This window comes from Manacus vitellinus, unplaced genomic scaffold (assembly GCF_001715985.3).
Source record: "Manacus vitellinus isolate BGI_N305 unplaced genomic scaffold, ASM171598v3 scaffold_69_pilon, whole genome shotgun sequence".
Lineage (NCBI taxonomy): Eukaryota > Metazoa > Chordata > Aves > Passeriformes > Pipridae > Manacus > Manacus vitellinus.
The window spans coordinates 1,269,767-1,293,018 of NW_021940749.1; the positions used below are offsets into that span (position 1 = coordinate 1,269,767).

General features: G+C 42.1%; 1 long non-coding RNA gene across 1 annotated transcript; it reads right to left on the minus strand.

Annotated features, from left to right (window-relative positions):
* Positions 1–19,151: 19,151 nt before the first annotated feature.
* LOC108641556 lies at positions 19,152–20,568 on the minus strand. Its single transcript, XR_001922083.1, has 3 exons — positions 20,504–20,568; positions 19,957–20,006; positions 19,152–19,258 (listed from the first exon to the last, which is right to left on the minus strand). It is a non-coding gene; the product is annotated as an uncharacterized LOC108641556 (long non-coding RNA).
* Positions 20,569–23,252: the final 2,684 nt, after the last annotated feature.

Consider the following 23,252-nt stretch of genomic DNA (forward strand, 5'->3'; position numbering starts at 1 on the left):
AACACACTCACCGACAAACACACACTTTTTATAAAACCAGTTTTGTCAAGTCACTGTCTACTGTAAGAGTTGGTGCCATGTGACAAGGCAGAGCTAATTAGCGAGGTAGATTTTGTCAAGGAAGAGAAGGCTCTTAAATTTGCAACAGAGAGAGAGAGCCTGACCTACTTTGTGTATTTTCTGGTGCTCTCATTTTAGGTGTTTTCATGGTCCTCCTAAAGCCAGCAGCCAAATTCCCTATGCAGCCAACGTAGAGAGGCTTTGTGTGTTTTCATACTGATTAAGTGCTTTAACTCAGGTTTCAGTATCTCCCCCCCAAAGGAAAAATAACTTTCACAGCCTTTTCAGACTGAAAATGGAAATAAATACCATCAAACTCACTCCTCTCCGAAATCTTAAAATCTCTATTCAGCAGCATTTTAATAGGAAAAAAGAATGGGGAATGGTGGCTTCTCCACCTCTCATTCTCTTCAACTCCAGATTGGCAAGGTTTTTGGAAGATAAGCTTGAATGAAAACACGTTATCTGCAGGATTCAGCCCAGAGATAACAAGGTGGAATGGAATGGATTGTCAAAATGCGCTGCTGGAACGTGACCTTACTTCTTGTGTCTGAGGGAACGTGGCTCAGTGAGGAGGTGCCCATTCCAAGGCTGGGGCTGCCCGAAGGAACCCCTCAGCTCCAGGGATACACCACAGCTGTTTCCAACTCCTGCCAGGGCAAGCCCTGGTGCCCTCCTCTCCTTCCCTTTGTACCTCGATTTCTATGCGAAGAAAGTGCACGTGCAGGTCAGGAAAGAGTCAGGAAACATTCCTGCCTCATCCTAGTGAGTCCAAAGAACTGCAGACTACATTGCAGCTGTGCCGTAGCCCCTATAATTCATTTTGATCCAGATAAGGATTTAATTTGAAGAGCTCACTTTTTCATGGATACTTCAAAACCTGGAAGGCGCTGCTGGAATGCAACCCTGTTATCTGTTTGTGATGATCTGAAGACACCTGGATTTAGTGATGTTTTATTATTATTACTACGGATCACCCACCAGATGGTTCAAATAAAAATACTTCAGATGATGAATAGCACAGGAATTCTTCACATCACTTTAAAGGTTTGCTTTTCTGAATTTGCATTGTGGAAGTGGTCCCTCGGGCATGTCTTTCTGTTGCTAATTCTCTTCTCCAGTTCACAAATCACTGAATCTACAAGCTGCTTTCTGAATAACCACATCTACCTGTGGAGTGTGAACGCTTCTGCCAGCACACATGGGCATTGCCACTGCTTACTCTTTCTACAAACAGAAATTCACTGGAAAATTAATGCAAGGTTTTCCATATGGAGCCAAAAGGGAAATCTGGGGGGGTTGTTAGTGGAACAAATGGAAATATTTCTTTTTCTTCCTTCAGCCCTAATTAAAATTAATATCACTCTGGCTCAAACTAACGCCACTAACTACGGAAATTAGTAGTTCAGACTACCAGCTCCCCAAGCTGAGATGCTGCTGCACATATGGTACGTGTGATCACGGCCTGTTCCTGAGAAAAGCCCATATGGGTTACAGCAACCCTGCAACGGAGACAGCGAGGCTTTAGCCTCACTTCTTGTTGTTATTAACTTGTTTCTCAGTCTCACCCTGCTTTTTAACTATGAGGTATTTGCTGTCTGTTGTCTATTTTCACCTCATGCACAGTCTCTCCTCACAGTCAGCACAGCTGGTAACCACCACTGGGGTCATCCTGCCTTTATAACCTGGATTCACCCCGCTGTCGGCCACGCTCCCCCTGCACGGTGCTGGCACAGGTATTTTCTTGTACACCCAGTTGCAGTGAACAGAAATTTAAAGTTCACTCTGGAAAGGTACAAAACCTGCCTGCCAACCAGCATCCAGCTGCCATCAGCCCCTGATCTCACTGCAGCAGCCTGTGCCCTCCGGGCAGCAGGAGCAAAGCAGTGGGATGAGCTGGGAGACAGAGCCGAAGGGATGCCTGCAGGCACAGGGAATACAACATCACTCAACATGCTGTGTCTGGCTGCAGTCAAAAGGCCCTTCTGGCCGAGCACAGGATGTACATCCGAGCTCTGCAAAGACCTCCAGCAGGACAGACCATATCCATTCTTGGTTTGGGGAATAGCAAAGGCATGACCTGTGTGTTGTGGTGTGGGTCTGGTGAGAAACCTGGCACAGGACAGAGACACACACTGCTGTCACTCTTCCCTGCTGTAAGTAGAGTGTCCCTTCCTCGCTGCATGGCTTGCAAATGCACACACACTGACCCATTCTCCCAAAATTCAATCCAAATACACAAAACCTGTGCTTTTCTCATCAGCTCCTTCGGATGGAGTGTAATTCCTCAGCCCTTTCTTGCAGCCCCTCTTTTATTGTCAGAAGGCTTATTATACACAAGCAGTGTGACCGAGAGCTGTGCATCTTTACCATTCTTTTCCAAATATATCCTCACTGCAGCAGTGGCATTAATAACCCCTGACACACCACACAGTCCTTTGGGAAGCTGCACTACCTGCCAGCAAAACTTTTCTTCTCGCTGCTTCCGAAGTGGTCATCACGAGTCTTTCACAAAAATACATTCAGCAGGAAACATCCTTCCTGTTCTTTTTTTAACTTGGTTTTGAATAGAAATATCTATTTTGTTGTTTGTATGCTTGACAGGTTCTAGGGCTGCTGCTTGTAAGGTGTTAAGTATTCCCTTCCATCACTTCCAAATTATTTTAAAATCTAGTGCTCAAGTTCCCCTGAGCTTAACCCATTTTAATAAGTTTTAGATGCTTGTTTGGTTTCTATAATTTATGATTCATCTCCTAAATCTCCTTCCTTGCTTTAGCATACCCTTTGGAAGACACATGCCCGGAATATATTAACAAAAATAATTGCCACTGGTGCAAATCTAACAGTTTAAATGGGAATTACTGGGTTTCTGAAATGCAAAGCATGTGCCAGTGCCAATTCACTTGCTGGAGAACACGGGGTACAGGTAGAGAAACTCAGGGAGTGTTGCTTTGGCAGCCACCCGTTTCATGCCTGCAGTTTTCCTGCAGGTGTCAGGCAGAAATTAAATGTGGTGTCTGTAGTGGAAGACGCTCCTCAAGTGCTGTACCTTTATTATTCTGACTGTAAAAAGGGGTAAAAAATAGAACTATGCTAAAGCTTAGTTTATATAACACTAATTTAATAGGGAGGCATTAAAGGACAGCTAAAATAGAAATGTGCCCTATAGCCCAAAACTTAATTTCAGCTGCTCTTTCCAATATAACAGGAGGCCCATGCTAATTCTGTAAGGATGAACTTTCTAAGTTACACTTATTTATTAGCAGCATTTTTATTAAGACTGAGAAAAAAAGAGAGAAGTTTACGCTTAAATCTTTAAGGAAAATATTCCCACAGTTCTATTACTGCAATTAAACATGCCATGGAAATTATTCACCCTTAAAAACTATTATTTATCAGGATAGTCTTATTTCTCTGTGATTTTTTTTTTCATTTTGGTTGTTTTAAACATGCTACTTTTCAGAAATTTAGTGTCTTGACTGAAATCTGAGTTAAGCAGTCTCTTGGGAGAGAATTTAACAGGTGATCTCATGATCAACATGACTGTTGGATACAAAGATCCCATCTCCACTGGTGAGCAGTGGAATCCCAGCCTGTAATGAGCGAATTTATTGCACGCAGTAGGTAAATATTTGTTGTGCCAGTCTCATGTTTTGCCCTCTATTATTTTTTCCACAATCTCATTACAACTGGATTAGGGTTTAATACTGCTCTTACTGTCTCCACTTTGCCTATAAAACACTTTGTAGGTTTTGAAACACTTTCACACTAATATAGATTAAATGACCCTGAATTCTTACGGAGGGAGAACAAGACAAGTGAAAAATGACCACAGAAGCCTGGCAAGGATGCAGAGCCAGAACCTGAGCTGATAAAAGTGATCCTTGGCTTCCATAGTGGGACAATGTATGTCTATGACAAACAGGCAGGACTGTAAACTGGAACATGCTTTAAATCTCCCCAACTCTCATACAACTCTTCCATATTTTCAGAGCCACCACACAGTTGGTTTCAGAAAAATAGCTGGGAGTTATTGTTCTGCCTGCCAGTTAAAAGTAAGCTGCATGTGACAGCTTAAAAATTGAAAAGGGACCAGGGAAGTGTGGAAGAAGCAGCCCTAGAAATGGATCTTCACTTCCCAGATGTTGCTGCAACAAAAATCTTTGCAACAAAATAAGCACTGGCAAAGAGCTCTGCTTCCCCAGAAAAGGTCTCAGCTCCTCTGGGTGACTCAGGGATCACTTGAAACAGAGGAAAAACCTGCTTTGTTGACCAGTTCTGTGCCCTTTGTCACAGGTTGTTGGGAATTTCCCATAATTATGCTTTGCAAGTAAATTACCATCCACATAACAAACACATCCAGACATTAAAAGTGAGGTGAGAGATGTCTGCGATCTTCGAAGAGACAGAACATGTAATGTGATTAGAATTGCTCAGAAGATAGCCATAAAAGAACTTCCAGTTTGAGAGGATTTTGCCCACATCTCCTGCCCAGAAAAATACTGAACAATTGATATTTCTATGGGGCCTTTGGCCCAAGGAGCTAACAGAACAAAGGAGGAATTCCTTCCTAGTTATCCAGGGCTTTGTTTTATCATCAGGCACTTGAGGTCGATGCTCCAGCTTCAAGCCATGCCCCTTGGTGGGGTGGGATGGTGCTGTGGATGTCACCCATGGGCAATGCTGGAAGATTGTGCCTGACAAACAAGATACCCATGGTCATTCACCCACTATGATATAACCAAAATCCCTTGGGGCTGCCACAGAGAGACCTATTTCACCTCATGTGCTTTTCATAGAGGAGTAACCTGGGCAGTCCTTGTGCTTCTTGCTGTTGCAAATACAAGCACAGGCTGCTTTAAGAATAACTCAGCAGTTTCTAAATGCATCTATTCCTCCTGTTACTTAACATGCTAACTTGGTACGTGCCTAAATTTAATTAGAATTACTATTGTTTGGGGTGGATGACTGCTTAACAACCTCACAGCTACTATAATATATATATTTGTCTCTGTTCCAACAGCTTCCCTGCAGATGTGGAGCTCAGTCCTGCTACCAGCACCACGCATTTTACTGAAGGGCAGTTCCTCTGGTCACTACTCTTGGCTTGTAACAATCACAATTTGTAAGAACTGAAACTAAAATGCAGAACAAAATGTTGGATAGACAGATGTCCCACGTGGAAGACTTGAAGCAGAGGGGGAGGCCAGAACATGCCCAGTCTGCCTGGAGTTAAAGATGATAAGAGCAGGACTCAGCTCCAGCTCCTTCCTCCATCTCTTCCCACTAACCAAATTTCAAGTCTGAGCACACTCCTGTGGACTGTTGCCTCTGTTTATGAGCAAATTAATTACAGTCATATTGGAAATGTGAACAAATTAAAACCCTCTTGCTTTATATGTTTGCATCCTCTGGTTTGAATTTCCTGAGAGCAAATGGACAATTAAAACTAGACTGTTTCTCGTGCAGAGTTCCCCAGCAACTGGAAGCAGCTGTGCTAGAGCTGACACAGGGCTGTGAGAAGGCAGAGCCCAACCAGGCATCCAGGAGCTTGGAAAGGGGTAATTGAACGGATTAACAGGGAGAACCACATGCTCACAGTGTGGATCTGGCCAAGGGCAGCACAGAGGATGCAGAGATTTCTAGTACAGCACAAGGCAGTGTGGAATCCAAAGGAATAAATCCGAAATGAAAGAGTAACTATGTGTAAGACATGAGCGTCACTCAGTGAGTCCTAGAGGATTTTGCTTCATCTGCCCAAAACATTTGTGCAAATCCAGCTGTGAGTGGCTGGGGACAGATCAGGAGTTGTTCCTCTGCCTCAGCCACCACTGTGTGCAGCCCAGTTTTTCTCCCTGGCACATTGACAACGGCATGAGTCTGGCTCTGACGCTGTGGCAGGGAGTGATGAGCTGTTTATCTGTGGGCAGCACTGCCAGGAGCCCCTGCCAGCTCAGCTTTTAGGGTCCTGTGGGAGCTGGAAGGATGGCCTTGTTAGAGCAGTGTTGCTGCCTTACCACAGCCCTGGTGTGTGACGTAAGTGCCTGCTGTGTCACTGCACCCCGAGCACAGGAGTGGAGTCCTGGGAGAGGAATGTCCTGCCCAGACACACCAGGGCTGTTCACAGCCAGGCCTGGAAGAGAAGATTAATGCTCCTTCTCACCAGCTTGCATTTTCTTTCATCTTATCATGCATCTGGAAACAACACACCTTAAGAAATAAACCCAATAAAAAACCAGAGATAAGGTGTTTACTGTTGACATGTCCTTTTACTCCGAGACAAATGGTTAAACTCTTCCCAAAGTGTCTGAACGCCAAAGACAAAGATGCTTTTGTGACAGGAAGTGCAGTAAAGGTGTGGGACTCGACTCTTCTGGACACTGAACTCTCTCCTCTGTGCTCATAGCAAGAGCAGGACACTCTGAGAGAGCCTAAGCCCTGACAGTGCAGCAGAGGTAAAGCACTGCTTCCCTTCTATATAAGGAATAGATCTCCAGGCCTGCAATCTCAGCAAAAGGAGGAAGACATCCTAATAAAGCACTATAAATACAGGAGTGTTTATAGGACATGTTACATAACACCTCTCCTCGAGCTTCGTGCCTTCCCCTGCGCCGGCAAACACCACGGAATGTTTTATCTTGCTGCCTCTTTATATTAAAGGGAATCTAATTTTAAAAGCAGAAACTGGGCCAAATTATCATTCATATGAGCAAAGAGTTTGCATCGTGTTCTGTTTGCTGTTCCTATCATACTTCTTCCCTCCCAAGTAACATGCTTTTTTTTTTTCTGTTTGTAGACTAATGCTGAAAGTAGGAGCAGTTCCACAATTTTAGAATGCACTTAAGAGAGAAAAAAAATACACTTTTCAAATGCATTAATTGGAGAAAAACACTAAAAGGCTTAAGTAATTTTTATGATAGTCATAGTAATAGATGGCATCTGCTGTTCTTTGCAAATAAATGTCAAGTAACAAGCCTGTGGTTCTAAAAGATGTGAACAGCTGCTAAACAAAGAGGCCAGAATACAGTGGAATAGAATCTTTTCTTAATATATGGTAAGGAAGAGAGTCTGGCTTTGCCTAGTTAATGTGAGGAGATGACAGTTAGAACCCCATATAATCCTCAAGTTGAAAGGACATGCAAATAAAGTGAAATCCCCTCCAAAAGAGTGAATACAGAATCATGCTGCTGTCTCAGACAGGTCTAACTTCCACGGTAAACATAAGCCAATAACTCGTATGTTCTGATGTAACAAAGTTTTTTGCCATTTTCTCCAGAAAGATGCAGGTTTGGATAAACAGATTTGCTCCCTCTGGTCTTTGAGGGCAGTTTTTGTAAATAGTTTGATTTATAATTGCTCGGTCCTGTGCCGGAAAGGAAGAGAAGGCCCAGCCACGTAGGAAACAGCCGACAAAGAGCCCATGCTGTGGGAGTGCATCCCTGGAGTACACACATGGGAGACAGCCAGCTTTGGAGCACTGCAAGAGGTTCAGCTGGCAGCACACCAGGAACATTTTGCTCCCAAGTCGGAGTCAGTAGGGGAAGAGGTTGGAAAATAGAGCACCTTCACAATATGTCATTTCTCATCGCGACTAAAAGCCGTCGTGGCTGGAGGGAAGAATGCAGGGACAAAATAATAAAAGGAGCAGGGAAGAAAGGACATGGAAAACACAGGAGAAGAAAGAGTGAGAGATGTGGAAGAAAAAGGGAAAAAAGGAGAATAGAGTGGATGGATGAATTAAGAGAGAATAAATAAGAGAAGGGCAAAAGGGTTGGGACAGGGTCTCAGCCGGGAGGTGACACACAGCAATTTGTACCTGGGGACTGTGTTTTACAGGTTATTTCCATTGTGGATGATAGTCTTACCCTTCTACAGACATTAGAACTGCTAATTTGCGCTGCTACTCCCAATTTATCCGTCCTTGGTTCCCCTGTTTTCCACTTATCTTTCCATTTCTTTGTTGGATACCTTTCCTGTGCTTTCCTTTTCCCTACCATCCCTCTTTCACAGCCTGAAAAACTCAAGAGTTAAAGGTGTTAAGGAGAGTTGCTCCTCAATTTCTAGTAGAAGCACAAGGAAAGCTCCTGCTTTCCTACTGGAAAGCACTGCTTCCCAGTATAAACCAGTGCCACAGGATGGGGCAGGGAAAGCTGATCTGGGGGCAGCAGGAACGCCTGGAGTCAGGCTGAAGAGCAGAGCTGGCCAAGGAGCAAATCCATCTTGTGATTGCACTCAAGGTTTCAAAATCTGCTTTTGTTTCCACCAGGAATTAAAACAAACCCTTTCAAACATTTCTATGAAACAGAATTGTGTTGAAACATCTGTTTTCTAGCTGAAGACATTTTTTATTACTCTCTCAGCTTGGATATGACCAAGGACTCTGTCCTAGATCCTTCCAATTAAATATTTTGTTGTGTAAGACCATGATTTTTTTAACTGACCTTTTCTTGAGGTTAGTACTCAGATATGTTACAGACAAAATACCCAGGAAGTCACTAAAAATTCTCTTTGTCTCTACTGTGTATATACCTACAAATAAAATACCTTAATAAAGAAAAATGCAAAGAAAAATGCCATTTATTAAATTGTTCATTGAAAAATAATTTGGTTGATGAATAATTCAAGGATACTTCACAAGCACCTCTTTTCTTTCTTCAAGGAAGAAATGAAACCTGAAATCAATACACGTTTCAAGCTCCATTTCACAAGGGTTAATTTAATTCTTGGCAATGAAACTGAAAATTATTTGAGATTCAAAGAAAAGCCGGGCTAGGAGAGAAAGAACCGACTTGCAGGAAATGCAGCCTTTGAGGTTTTGGGGTGAGACTTCAGCCTGTTGTCTTCTGAGTTGCTGAAAATGTTCCACATAGGAAAGAAATACAAGGGATTGGGGTTCAAACCAGCACCAAAAATATAAAAAATGAAAGTTCAGTGGGGGTACAAAAATATGTTTCATGCTAAATATTTTTTCACTTCTGTTTCACCTATGGAAGAAATTTGGCTTTCTAAAACATTTTTCAAGGAGTCTGTTTAGGCATTCGCTGTTAAAACCAGCAGTATGAGACTGCTTATTTTGGTCAGTGTTTTAGTTCAAGTAAAATAAAGTAAAATAAAAAATTTATTACATTTCAGATTTGTAAGGTCTCCAAATGGGCTACTACATTATGAGGAAAGTTATTTTGAAATATTAAAAAAGATTACTGTTAAGGATTGAGAATCTGCAAAGTAGTGAACTGAAGTCTCCTGCTTTTTCTTCTTGAGGAGCCTGAACTCTAAATTTCCATGGCTGTTTTTCCTATCCCCTCATCTGCAGAAGTCCTTGCAGTCCAGTAGGGATTCTAAGGATAAACACAGTGAACATTTTGTCTTTGCTATTTCCTCAGAAACAGAGAACATAACATTAGAGAAAGTGTTACTCACTTCTCTGATCTGTCAACTCATTTGAACATAAGGAATAGTATTAAACATTTCCCAGAGAAAAAACAGATTTCAAGTCCATTAGTTTGGACAAATTGTCATTGTGTCTTCTTGATGTCAAATCTGGTGTAGGAGCTTGATTTCAAGAACAGTCTTTTGTGGATCCTGCTCAAAGAGCTGAAATTTGAGCTGGACAGAAAGAAAATCTCTAAAACCTTTCCCAATATGTAAATATTATTTTTGTAGCCTGTTTTCAAACACTGATCCACACAGCCCTTGTTGATGCTTCCCAGCCAAGCTGAGTTCACGCAGTGCTGGGCAGTCCCTCCTTGCCCTCAGGTAGGGGCATGGAGCCAGTGGAAAGGAGAGAGGAAACCAGCAGCCAAACAAAATGCCGTGCTTTCTAATTCCCCTCCCCTCAAGGGCCAATTTACACCACACAAGGACTTTTTAATGTTACCTCTACACACCCACCACTCCTATTGCTTCAGCTGGGAAGTTCCAATGTCACCTGCTGGGACTGCACAACTTCCACAAGCTTAAATCCCTTGTCTGCCCCACACCAAATGTTCCTTCTCTGGGGAGGGTGTGAAAGGCAGACAGCACAGATTGATTTTTGCATCCTAGCCTAAGCCTGATAAAATGGAAAGGTTTTAAGAAACAACAACTAAAAAGCATTTTAATGAAATAGGTGGCATCTCCTACCTGAATCTTACTTGCAGAAAAAGATTGTTCAGAACAAAAGACTGCTCTTTCAACCTTTGTGTGCGCTCCCACTATCGAAAGAGGTTAAGTCAAAATGTTCAGACCTAAGTTCCTAAGCTCCTAAATTAGATGTCAGGCTCCCATAGCAGATTTCAAGGATTTACAAGCAACCACAAAGAGAAGGTACTGACCTCACTGAAAGGCAGGTGCTGCTTTGGGTGCCCGAGTGTGGCTCTGCACGAGGCTGGGACCTGGCACAGACCTGCACCCACTGCCCCGAGCCTCCCACTCAGGACAAGACTGAGCCATTTATTTTGGCTGCAAAGGAAGTTAAAAAGAAAAGAGACAGCCTAAGAGATGTCAGAAATTAATAACTTCTCAGATCTAGGCTCCAACCAGTTCAAAAAGCAGCTTTTCTGCTGACAGGAGGTTGTTTTCAATGCTAAGAATGAAGTATTTATCTCCATCCTTTGAAGCCGTGCCATTCGTACCAATAAAGACACAAGAGTCCTGAAAGGGATACTTATTAAAACAAAATGCCTGTTCAAAATTAATATATTTTTCTGTTTGAAACCACACTGTACACAGAGACCCTTTGGAGCATTTTAAAGACAAAGGCAAGAAAAATAAAGAAAAAAATTTAAAGCAGTTCTGTTCCTATGCACCGAGCAGTAATATAAAGTAGAAAAGTTATGTCAAGGTGAACCACTAAATGGGTACACTTTCTGTAAACCAAGCCAATACAAATCTCATAAAACTTTCCTTGTTAGAGGTACAAACCATCCATTAAAAGAATAACATTGTCAGGCCATAATATTATCATTTTCCCCGCTCCAGCTGAACGTGAAGTTCCCTATTGCATTGAAACAACAATATCAGGTCTCACAAGAACGTGTCCAGACTCATGGCAGCACACACCCTGCAGGCAGCCTGACACTGGGAGGTGAAATCTTAATTATGGAGGTACTGCTGAGATAGTATTTTCTTCCAAGCATTAGGTTACTGGTGCAGTGAAATTATTAAAAGGGCACCTACAAAAGTGAATATCAGTCTACAATGGTTTCCCAACAAAAATAATAGTTAATCCTTGCACGCTCTGCTTGCATTTGGAAACTTGACTTTGTCCTTCAGGTTTTTACACGGCATTTTGGGATGGCTTGGCCACTGCAATAATTACTTTCGGGCGTCCTCCTCAGTAGCTTCAAAATAGCCGGGTATAAAACCAGTTAAGGTTATGTTTGTTAGGACCAAGGTCAACAAACCAACCAAGACTTGTTGTCAGGCTCCCACAATGCTTTTATGGTCAAATTTCACAGCCAACAGATTTGTGAGCATCTGGCAGCTGCACAAATGACAGCCCACGACACACAGCCTTAGCTGCTCTCACAGGAAGCTGACGCTTCAGGGGATGACCAAGGTCACAGTGCTAATTTATCAGGAGTGGAACTCTAGTTGTTTTCTCTCATATTTATATACTTGGAACGTTAAGATAAAGGCAGTGAGTGCTGTGGCTGAGCTTGAGCATAAAAGCTTTTACAGGGACCGCTCTCTACCTGCTTTCAAATTTCCAGAGAGGTCACAGGGGTTGTCCCAGGTCTCCACCCTCTGCCAAAATCTACCAACTTGTTATTGTATTTATGCTGGAGGATCCATATTTATTCAGATTGCTTACATATATGCAGTGGCATTTTCTTACCAAAATGAACCCAACTAATTCAATTTTGTTTCAGAAATACGGGGACTTTGGGCCCCATTTTGAGAAGAGCCTCATAATCAAGAACTTTCATTAAAGCACCTAAACCAAAGCATTTTATGTGGTTCACGTCAGCACCATCGTTACTAACTATTAGAATCAGCCTGAAGAAGGAGCCCCCTTGAATTCTGGTCCCATGGATTCACTAACCACTTGTGAAAAGAAGGATGATGCATCTGGAGATTTCCCACAGCTCATCCTGAAGCTTTCTCCTCCTGTCTCCTGCTGTCATTCCTTATTTATGCAAGGACAGGGGCTCCCTGCCTCTGTGCCTGAAGGCATCTGGTCATGTATCAAAGCCTTTTTTACTTTTTCAAGCAAGAGAACTCCTGAAAGATAGCACCATGGGAATCAAAGTAGGGCAGCAGATAAAGTTGTATCACAGTGTTCCAAGGCCACTTTTTGTAAGCTTGGAATGAAAAGGTACACTAAAACTTTGCATAAAGAGCTGCAGATGATCCATTTACCTCACTAGAGCCCAAGGCACTTGCACACATTGGAGTGCTGGATAACTGACTTTGTTGCATCCATTTCTTTTTCAAACCTTTTCTAATTATTTGGAGAGCTTTTGTAAGCTCCATAGTTTAGATATTATAAATTCATATACTCTTAAAAGGAAAGGAGGGAAAAAATGTCCAAGAAAGTACAAAATTCATTCACAAATGAGTTTGAAAAGGTGTTAAATTGTAGTTAGAATACAGTGCACTGTAGAATACAGTGCAAAAGCAGTTTATTATTAGCACGGGAGTCTAAAGAACAATATTTCAAATATGCACATGTGGAGCGTTCCCCAGTGTAAACTATCCACCTCCACAGAGCAGTGTTTGTCCTACAGTAACACAAGGAAAGTTTAATGCCTATTGTGTTTGTAAGGAACAGATTCAACACAAGCTGTTTGAGGAGAACAACAAGTTTGAAGGGTTTTTCATTTCATTTTCAGCTGCTTCTAAAACGTGTCAGCTGCCTGGGTTTCTGTGTTTCATCCTGATTTTCTGATTTATTGGCAAAAAATGCAATGACACACCAGCTCCTTCCAGCAAGGGAAGACTGGAGTGAGAACAGGAGAGGAAGTGCCCCAAGTCTGCATTTCTCCACAGGGGTGATGTGGTTTGCATGTGGAAATCCCCCCTGTCCTCATTTCTCCCTCCATCCCCACAGCCCCTCCAGGGTGGCACAGTTCCACAGAGCCGCTAAATTTCTATTTTAGTCCATCATGGGAGCCCAAGAGCTTTTATATGTTCCCTTTCTTTGTTGACTGAATGACCTGACACTTTATAATGTAAACTGATGCAGAGAACCCTCATTATCTGCAGTGTGTCAGGAGCCAATACAAATATCAAAGCCCAGAAGCCGTTGCAGAGTTTGTGATATCTCATCAATGCTTTAGTAGGGTCTCCTCGAGAAAGCCTGAAAATCAATCCCACACCCCACAACACAAAGGGCTCACAGAAAAGACACGAGAAGGCACTTCAGCATCAATTAATTTGCTTGGTAATTCACAATAACACTGCTTTACTGGAAGCAAGGAGAGGACACACCACGACAGCCAGATTACTCGGACAGACGCAGCGTGCCACGTTCCCAAGGCAGTGCAGAGGAGAGATCCCTGGAAAGTCAGACCTGCCTTGTCCTGCTCACCATCTGTAACCCCATCAGCCTTCAAACAGTGGCAGTTCAAGTCTGGCAGCACCTCGAATGCATCAGCAAAGGCAGCTATTTGCAAAGCTTTGTTGTTGTTTTTTTTCCTAGAAGTTGACCACGAAGGATTTATTTGCTCTTTCTTTTTTTATTATTATTTTTAATTTTCTTTAATTTGAAAGCTATCTCTGATCGAAACCAGCAAACAAAAATCCTTTCCCCTGAAGCTCAGACTCAATATAATCAACTTAATTTACTGAATCTGATAATGTGTCAGAAGTCAGGACCTGAAAATCAGAAAGACTTTTTTGGAGCTAGAGTGGAAAGTGTCAGTTTTTTAGCTCTTTCTTCTACTATTATTACTTCTGATTAGCTTTTAGTGTTGAAAATTAACTTAATTTGAAGAAATACATCACCTTCCTGATCCAGGGAATCACCCCACGTAGAGTCATATAGATTGTAGAAGTGTTTATCTTTTGGAAGCACTAAATTCAAACCAAGCAGGACAGCAGAGATGGTTTAACTTTCGATTTGATCTCTGAAGAGTAGGATTATTTTTTTTTTTTTTAGTAACAGAGATGGTTTCACAGAACAAGTCTCTTAAGTCTGTACAAAACTCCATATAGAGGGCTAAAAAATTCTCACAGTTCCAAGGAGAGAGATGAGAGCGAGTCAGTATTAATTTTCTCTGCCATTATCACAGTCAGTGCAGAGCAAACATGAGTACGAGAAAACCTTACGTGGCCAATGAATTATGGATTTCTACCATGACCTCTCCCTCACACCAGGGAGCAGCAGCAGCACAGGAAAAGGAGGCAGGAACACTCCACTCTGCCAGGTGGCAGCTTCCTCAGGTTTTGGTGATAAAAGGGAAAGGGAGAGACAGGTTTGTTTATCGTGTATTCCCATAAGAAGCATCTCCTGTGGAAAGGACACCCACATCAATACATGCTACAGAGGGGTGGAGATGCTGGTTACATCAACCACATTTTGAAATAGCCTTGGCTCTGTGTTTTGTATGGACAAGGTACACTCCAAGTCATCCAAAACTTGCAGACAGTTGAAGGCTGGAAGAATGGAGGGAACAGCACCGCACTTGCACATTTAATTGGGGGAATGAGTAGAACTGAAAATGAATACTGATATACTCTTTTTTTCAGGCACATTCTTCTTTATCTGGGTCCCAAAAAAAACATCAAGGAACTTTTGGTTAGGAAACTAGGCCAGAACTCAAGAAGCTTTTCAGTCTGCAGTAGGTGCAGGAACAGATTTGATCAAATTGCTCCTTTTGGAACACTACATAGCACATCTTTTACTTTTGTCAGCTGCCTGTATTATAATCAGTTTGCCTAAGGATTATCTTTTGGCAGGTATAACGTCTCACAAAGTGAGGCTTCCCCCTTCCCCCCAGGTATGTTTGCATCCCCCAGTGTTTACATCAAGGCTAGCAACGTCCTCTAAGAGGAGATAAAAAAACAGGCTTGAAAAGATGCAAGTCTATAATTGCAAATTATAAACAGCCTCTAATGAAGGGAAACATTCCCTTGTGGGTAGATTATTGCCTGTGATCCTGCAAGTTGCATTTCCTACACTTTTCAGAGGCATTTGTCACTGGTCACCACCAGTACATTGGACTGGTCTAATTCAGGACAAAAATACACTTATTTCATGGCAGACATAATAAGCAATCCTGTACATTTTCATTATGCAAGTGAGTTAAAAATAACTTTTTTTTTTCCAGAAAGGTTTATTGCAGTTCATTTACCTTAAGCAACACTAATTTTACCATGGCAGGCAAGGACTGCACTCCCTTCTCACCAGGGAGTGCCTGGTGCCAGCCTGGTTCCCGCCCTGAAGTCTTGCTGACTGATTAGCATGAGGTGACTTCAGCAAAGTCTCCCAGGTTTTACTAAATTTCAAATATATTCCTATTTCCTCGACCAAGGGATTAGCTCATTCTCTGGAGGTTTCCAATTTTAGATGGCTCTGAAACACTTCTGAAACATTGCCCAAGAAAAGCAGGGCTTGCCGCTCCGAGAGGGAAGTTTCAAGGTGCACGGAGCACTGCTGGGCCGAGCAGCACCTGTGACCCCACGTGGCACACGACATGCCAGGGTGGGGAGAGCATTGCTTTGGAATGAACTTCAGCCAGCTTCATTCTGCCAAAGCAAAGCTACCTCAAAGAGCACCTGCTTTGCTGCTGTGTAGTATCTGTCTGTCCAATAAGTCAAGCAGATCTTTATAGGATGCCCTCTGCACACCTGTCATGGGCTGCAAGCAGCTTCCCATGGCAAATCACATAATTGTGAAGTGGGAGAACACCTCAAAAACTTCAGCATTTTCTGTTGCTAACTAAAGGAAGTCTCTCCTGATTAAAGAATTGAATTGGAAGGGCAGATTCTTATGACATCCGAGGTCTCTCAGCCAAATAATAATCAGGCCTAAGAATTCCAGTTTTCACAGGTAATCTAAGGAGGTTATCCAAATTGTACTTGTACACAAAGATCGAGCATTTGGGTGCATGAACTCAGAAGAGGGAAAGAATGATAAACAGGTTTATCTTTGGTTATTTAGACCTGAAATCTTTGGTCCTCCTGGGGAAGAGTGAAACGATTCCCCAGCATTAGTCCACAAAAACATGATTAAAAATTGCAGCCAGAACAGGGAATCAAATGGACCCACATGAAAGAGCAATTAGAATTTTCTTAGTTTACTTTCAACACACATCATGCCCCTGAATCCCTTCTTCAGGGATCAGAAGTATCAAAATAGAGTGAGAGGCACTTCTTCCACTATACCTTTCTTGGCTGAAACCAGGAAATGCTGGAAGTCTCACAGGAAAGACCTTTTCCATCAGCAAACCTTCAACCATGCTTCGAATAAGTGGAGAGTTTTGGGTAATTATCTGTCCCTTGGCCAGATTTCCCCAGCAACCATTGAACTCCACTGTTTCTGATCACTGCTGAATACCTACAGCTTATTTTTGCTTTGATGTAGGTGAGCATTTATTCCTTTTTCTCTAAACTTCTCAGAAAGCACAATATTCAGAAGTGCTTGAGAAGCTGAGGATCCTGACACTCCTGAAAATGGGACCTAGGTGTTTGAGAATTGATTTTTTGAAATGAAAACCTGAGGCACTCAAATATTAGCTTTTAAAGGCTTTTATCTCCTCTTTATGCAGATCAGTGCCTGGTGTGGTTTTCAGAAAACAGCCAGGTAACTAAGCTCCTTCAGAAATGTTTTTGTTGCCGGTGAATTTGTTCTAAAGTCATAAGGAAATCTTCTGGAAAGTTATTTATATCAATAGCTATCACACCACTGAAGTCATCCGATCTAATCATCCCCAGAGAGCTGCAACAATGGGAATTATAAATAGCGAAAATATCCTGGATATCATCTCCACTGTTTTAAAAACACTGGTCATAGAGAACAGTAACTAAGAAGAAATCTCAGGACACAATGTATCAGACTTCGTGCACATTTGTCACTGCCAGCTGTTCCTCCCAAGGGCCAGGTACTTGTTTCTGAGCTAAACCCACGGAATGCCACAAAGGTGTCCCAATAGTCCGTATATTCTCCTCCTGCCTCCTGGTTTCTCCACCATCATATTATCCATAGGAGCAGTTAAGGGGAAAACAGAGACTGTGTTGATAGATGGCCTGGAAACGCAAGAGATTAGGCAAGGTAGCAAAAAGCACTGTCCTAGCTCCCAAATAAAAGGAAGATTGTGTTCAAGTAGTTGTTTATTTAGAGTCCATTTGTAGATTAATTACATTTTGCCATCTTCTTCATTGCAACTTAAGGGTGTCCAGAACAGACTGACTTCCACAAGGTCTCTATGTTTGTTTTATGACCTAGTTCCCTACAGAGTTCAAATTCAAAGTGCTTTATATACTACAGTATGCTTTATTTCAATAATATATAAGCGTGGTTTTAATTCTTTAGTGAAATGACACATCTCCTCTCTGGTGAGTATTGCCTGAGAGAAGCTGGGATATCTTAGTCTGCACAGGTTTCTTTGGTTTTTATTTATTTATTTTTAAAGTTTTATAGAAACTTTATAGTTCAGCCACCTTTGGAACAAGCTTAGTGAAGGATGGTTTTGCCAAAATTCATATTTTTTATCTCTTTTCTGAGGAGCCGTAACAATTTGTAAGAGGAGCTTGAAATCTGGCAGCGGGACAACCCTCAAGTCCGAATGGTATCTTTGTCCCCAGGAAAATCCCTTCCTGATCAGCTGGGTTAGGGTTAGGGTCAAAAGACAGAAAGGGTTCCATGTTGATTTTCTGAGGGCTGCTGAGCCTCTTGTCCTGAGCGGGTACCACACATCTGAAGGCACAGCTCAGGGCAGGTTTATCTCGAACAGAGTTCCTGTTTTCTCACAGCACAACTATGACATCAACAAGAAAGGTATAAAAGAAAAAGCTGACAAGAAAGGAAAAGCTAATTAGAAATTAGGGGGTATTAAAGGCTCATAACGTTATTAGACACCATTAGAGCCTTTTAAACTCAGCCTGTGTAATAATTTCCCTAGAATTTAAGGGCTTGTTCTCCAATTATTGTATCTGAGCTCCATTAATATCAGTGGAGTTACATTAGTTTGCCCTGACTAATAGTCTTTAGTTAAGCAGCCAAGCAAACAAAATCACTTTATTAGCCGTGCTTTTGAAGTCATTCTCAAATATCAACTGAAAGGCTTCTTCGGTACAAAAAACAAACCCCAAACACAAGACCCCAATGCAGGGCACAGCCCTGAACCGGCTGCACATTCCAGATCGCGGGTCAACAGGAGTTTCACAAGGATACCCTCGGTCACTGCTTCCTCACAGCGACCTCAGAGGGAGGGGAGAAAAGGGTTTGAAAAACATTCCAGATTTCAGCAGAGTTTTTGTAGCTGTGCAGACGCAGGAGTCGCTGAAATGTCCGGAGGGACAGCCTTAGCAAGCCTGTGACCTGCTGTGACAAACCGGACCATGGAATTTCAGAAGGGATTTAGTCGGGATTGTTAAACATGTGCCAGAAAGAGAACTGCCTCTTGGACTTTTTCAATCAAGCAGCACTATATTTGGACTGGAAACAGCCTGTGGATGAGCAGGAATAACCGTCAGAAGGCAAGTGAAAGGTTTCAAGCAGACACTACAGGCAAGGAAGAAACAACTTGAACGTATCTGGGCAAGTTTCCATACTGACCGAAGCAACACTTTTTCCCATGACATCAGATTCCAAACAAACAATGTATTATAGTCCATATGTTGATTAAGGAAAACCCAAGCAGTGCAGAGGCATGCACCAGCCTTCTGAGCACCGACTGAGCAGGAGCTGGATCGCTGGCAAGCCCTGGGAGTTAACCAAACAAATAGAAAGCCCTCAGTTTTCAGGATAAGGCGCCTGGGTAAGACTTCTCAGCGAGATGAGGTTGTGAACGCCGAGGTAAGACCGGAAGCCAACTGCCTAGATCAAAGTTGTGCAGCCTGACAGACGACAGGGCCAGTGAGGGAGCAGTGCTTTGAGTGTGCAGCAGTCGTAAGGGGGGGATAACTCAGTGCTCAGTGCTCAGAGGACTGAAGTTCTCTACCTGCCTGAAGTCGTGCGGCGTTTGCATGACAAGTCTAGGCTGCAGAACGGTTTGCAGTCAGAGTGCAGAAGGGTTTTTGGCAGGTTAAACAAGTTCCCAGTAAGATGATGCTGAGGATAAACATGCAAGAGAAATATATAAACGCTGTTTTCACGAGAATAGTGCTGTTTTCTCAGAACTGGCTGTATTTTAGGGAGGAACGCTCCAGTGCAGTCGTCCCAGGATGCCAATACAATCCATCGAGCACAGTCAGTAAATCACACCACTTACCAACCTAAGATGACATGGAACATTTTAAAACTCCAAACAAAAATAAAACCCTGTTCTACAGGAAAGAGGTACTTGCTAAGCACAGCTTATTGATGCTGCTTACGAAAGAATTGGGAATTTAACTCTTACTTAAAAATGGCCTGATAACAGTAATGCTGCACACAGCTGAATTCCCTGTGCCATTTTATCAGACCTTGAATTATCTGATCCGTTGATCCTGTGTAATGAGAAACAGGAGGGCACCTTTGATCTTTCTCACAGAATTTAATAAGTCAAAATTAGAAAGGAGCCCTGCCAAATGAGGACAAATTTGACTAGGAGGGTAAACTAGGCAAGATGCTAAATTTTAATTGTGTTTTAACAAAATGATCTGAGCTCATAGGTTGAATAGCCACAACAAATCAGGAAATAAACTGTTGCATTATTGTCAGTGTAAGATTAAAGCGGCAGAATGTCTGTTCGTGGAGGTATTAAGGGAAAAGGGCATTTCTTTTGTTTGTACAGTACTGAACACATTCACAAAAACAAGAAGAGATACCTTTGTCCTTAGTCAGACTTCAGAAAACGCAATTCACTTAGAGATGTTTCCTGTTTTAAATGATAGATATGTTTAAAAGAGTTGTTTTCTAGTTTTGAACATCTGTTTTTATTCCCTTATACTGTTTCCAAATACTTCAGTTAAGGAATGACTTTTGCTTGTGTCAATTTATCAAAACTAACACTGAGTGAAAATCTCAGCTATAAAAACATCCCATCTCTGTAAACAAATGTGGCAACCATAATTCAGTTTGGATCTCTGCAGCCATTTCCTTCAAGATAGATTCTTGTCTACAGAGATATTCAGGTAACAGCAGATTAAATTAATCCCAAGTACTGTCAAGAAAAGAGGCACCGAAATGTGTTGCTCCCAAGTAACAGCAGCTGCCCCAAGAGAGCCACCACAGCAAGCTGGGATCTGTCAAGAAGATCCTCAAGATCCTTAGAATCTAATGATTAGCTCCCACAGCTTCCTTGGACATGTGAATGCTTCTTCAAAACCCCAAACAAACAAAACAAGCAATAACACCGGGTGTTTAACAGCTTACCTTAAGATATAGTTTAACAGCAACCTGGCTTTAGCTCCTCACATCCATCCAGTAGGTTCAGGAAATTCTAGAAGGAAAAAAAAAAAGTAGAGTAGGTCTGGTGGCCTTCACTAATCCTTAGGAAGTCATTTATGTTAAGCTGAGGACAACAAATAGGGGTAGTCTGACAATTATCAGGCATCACAGTTATCTTTCAGCCCTTGCCCTTGATTTTAAGTGGAGGCTGTGCATTCCCTGCAGAAGGAAGAGGGGAGTGCAGCAGGACATGACTGGGAAGTGACGTTCTGAACCTGATTACAGGCACTTGTGTGCAAGACTAAGAGGTCAGTTATGTTTCCAACAGCACTACACTTCTGGTCTTCCATGCTTGATTCCTAATGTACAGGCAAAAGGTGCAAAGGTAGAGACAGACATGGAGCAGTGTAAGATTGCACCTACTGCATTGCAGGGAGGAGCACTGCCCTTCCATTGGACCCATTCCATAGGAAAAAAACACCTTTGCAGACCTTTACAGTTATGATTAAACAACTAGGATCTTGATTGGGGTTGATATAAGGCACTGATCACTACTGAAAACACTTTGTAGGAGCTTTCTTTATGTTCTTATTCCAAACTCAGGCAAGTAAGATCTGCTTATTTAACAGTGCATTCTTTAGATCATAGCAAGACTGTTTTTCATTATTAATCAGCGCAATGTTATTGATCAGCATTAACTGGCACCCACTATCTGTTTCATTGGATGCACGTAAAGCAACATCTCTGTGACTTTGTTTAGCTTTTAGTAGTCATGCCACCAGCATCTGAAACCCTTTCAGCTACACAGATCACAGTTTCCACATTTTACCAAACTGTTCTGTGAAACTTTTGTCAGCGTGACATGCCAGCATGTTTTTAATAGAAAAACCAGATATTTTTGCATGTCGTTTCTTGGTATACTTTATGCACGTGATTGCTTTTAACATAATATTTGTTTTAGTATATGAAAAGTTAGTATTGAACGGCGTAGTAGATTATCAGGAAGCACTGGGCAAAAACATATTCTGCTGGACTGACCCAGCTGTTGAACATGTCTTTTTTCAAAAGCCCTAAACCCATGTTAAGTGCTACATCTTATTTTTTGTGCACCTCAGCAGTTCCTCGCTCTGGCTGGAAGCGTGAGCTGGGAAATGACTGTTCTTGCAGCATCCAGAGTTTGGCCATAGCCAAGAAGTCCTGGAATTGTAACAGTGTATTCTTTGGGGTGTATTCAATATTAAACTAAGTTTCCAAATGTTTCTTGGCTCTCCAGCCATTAACTGGACCTTGAAGTTCCCATTTTTATTCAGTGGCGGGGGGCTAACCCTGCCATCTGTTTCGACAGAGTTTTCCATTGCCTCTGCACAGCTGACAGAACATGAGGCATGTTAGGAGAAGGTTAAGTTCTCTTTCTGAACCACCAAGAATTCTCTGAGCCCTCGGAAATCTCGTCAGAACACAGCTAAGCAGCTAATTGTTAATCTGTTTGTGATGGATTTTTAGTTTGCCTTGAGCTTCAGGTCTTAAAATCTTCCTAGATCCCTATCTCTTGTTCTCTGAGCATCTGCCTACTCTTTGTTCCTTTAGGTCAGAAATCTTTACTGAGTGGAAAATCATAGCTGCAAGGCATTCTGGGGGAAAAAAATAAATTAAAAGGCAAGATCACTTCTGCTTTTGTCTTCTGCACTTCCCTCCATGCTGAACAGTCCCAGCTCTTAGTGGACCCATGAGAATCAAAGGAGCTTGATGAGTGTTGCCAGTATTGATATTATTAAAACAAAGAGTCCAGATAAAAAAGCAGTAATGAAAAGCTACAGTTCACCTTGACTTTTCAAGTGAGCTTTCCTAATTTCTGTGGAAAACATGTACTAACCAGACACAACTGGTCTTGCACAAATCCTCTCACGAGGATTTAAGATACCGCTGCAAGATGCACCAGCTGTGTCTGTGCCATCCCGCGCTCTGCCAAGAATCAACAGTTTCCAGATGTTGGCTTGGAGGGTGCTGACACAACTCCTGCACAACTACAGTATCACACAACAATATTAGGAGAAGGATCAGCACCACAGGAGAACTTTACAGCCTTTGGAAGCTGCAGTGACAAGAAGAACAAAAGCCAGTGCTGTTGTAACTTCACTTGCTCAGCAGCACTGCCTTGGGCCTCGGCCAGATCACACTCGCACTGCAGCACCAGAGAGGCAGCAAGCTGGGAGCTCACTGCTTCATTGCTAGCATCAGTTATCATTTCTGAAATGCTACACAGCTACTTAATACCAGGATTAATAGACAGATCCTGTTGGAAACTGTACAGTGGTGTGACATTAAACGCTGAAATTCATCTTCTCTTTCAATGTATTTGAACACATCGGTTCCATTCCTGAAACGCACAGTTCTTCATACTCGCCTTTCCTGTTTGTCCTCACTTACAAAGCCATGAGAGAAGAGAAAAAGAATGTAAGGAAATTTAAAAACTGGTCATATCACTCATTTTTTTAACCGTTGTCAGATTAAGTGATAAAGCTTTCATTACAAAAATGAAAGACTGACTAACAACAGTAGTATTTTAAGACTTGAGACAGACCTAAAGAGGATTAATTCAAATTTCTCCTAGCATATCTGAAAATTTGATATTTTTCAGAGATATCATCTTAAAGAGGAACATAAGGAGTTCCGCACACATCCCATTTAGAAACTATTCCTTCATCTATGAAAGCACAGACAACGACCCTGCTGA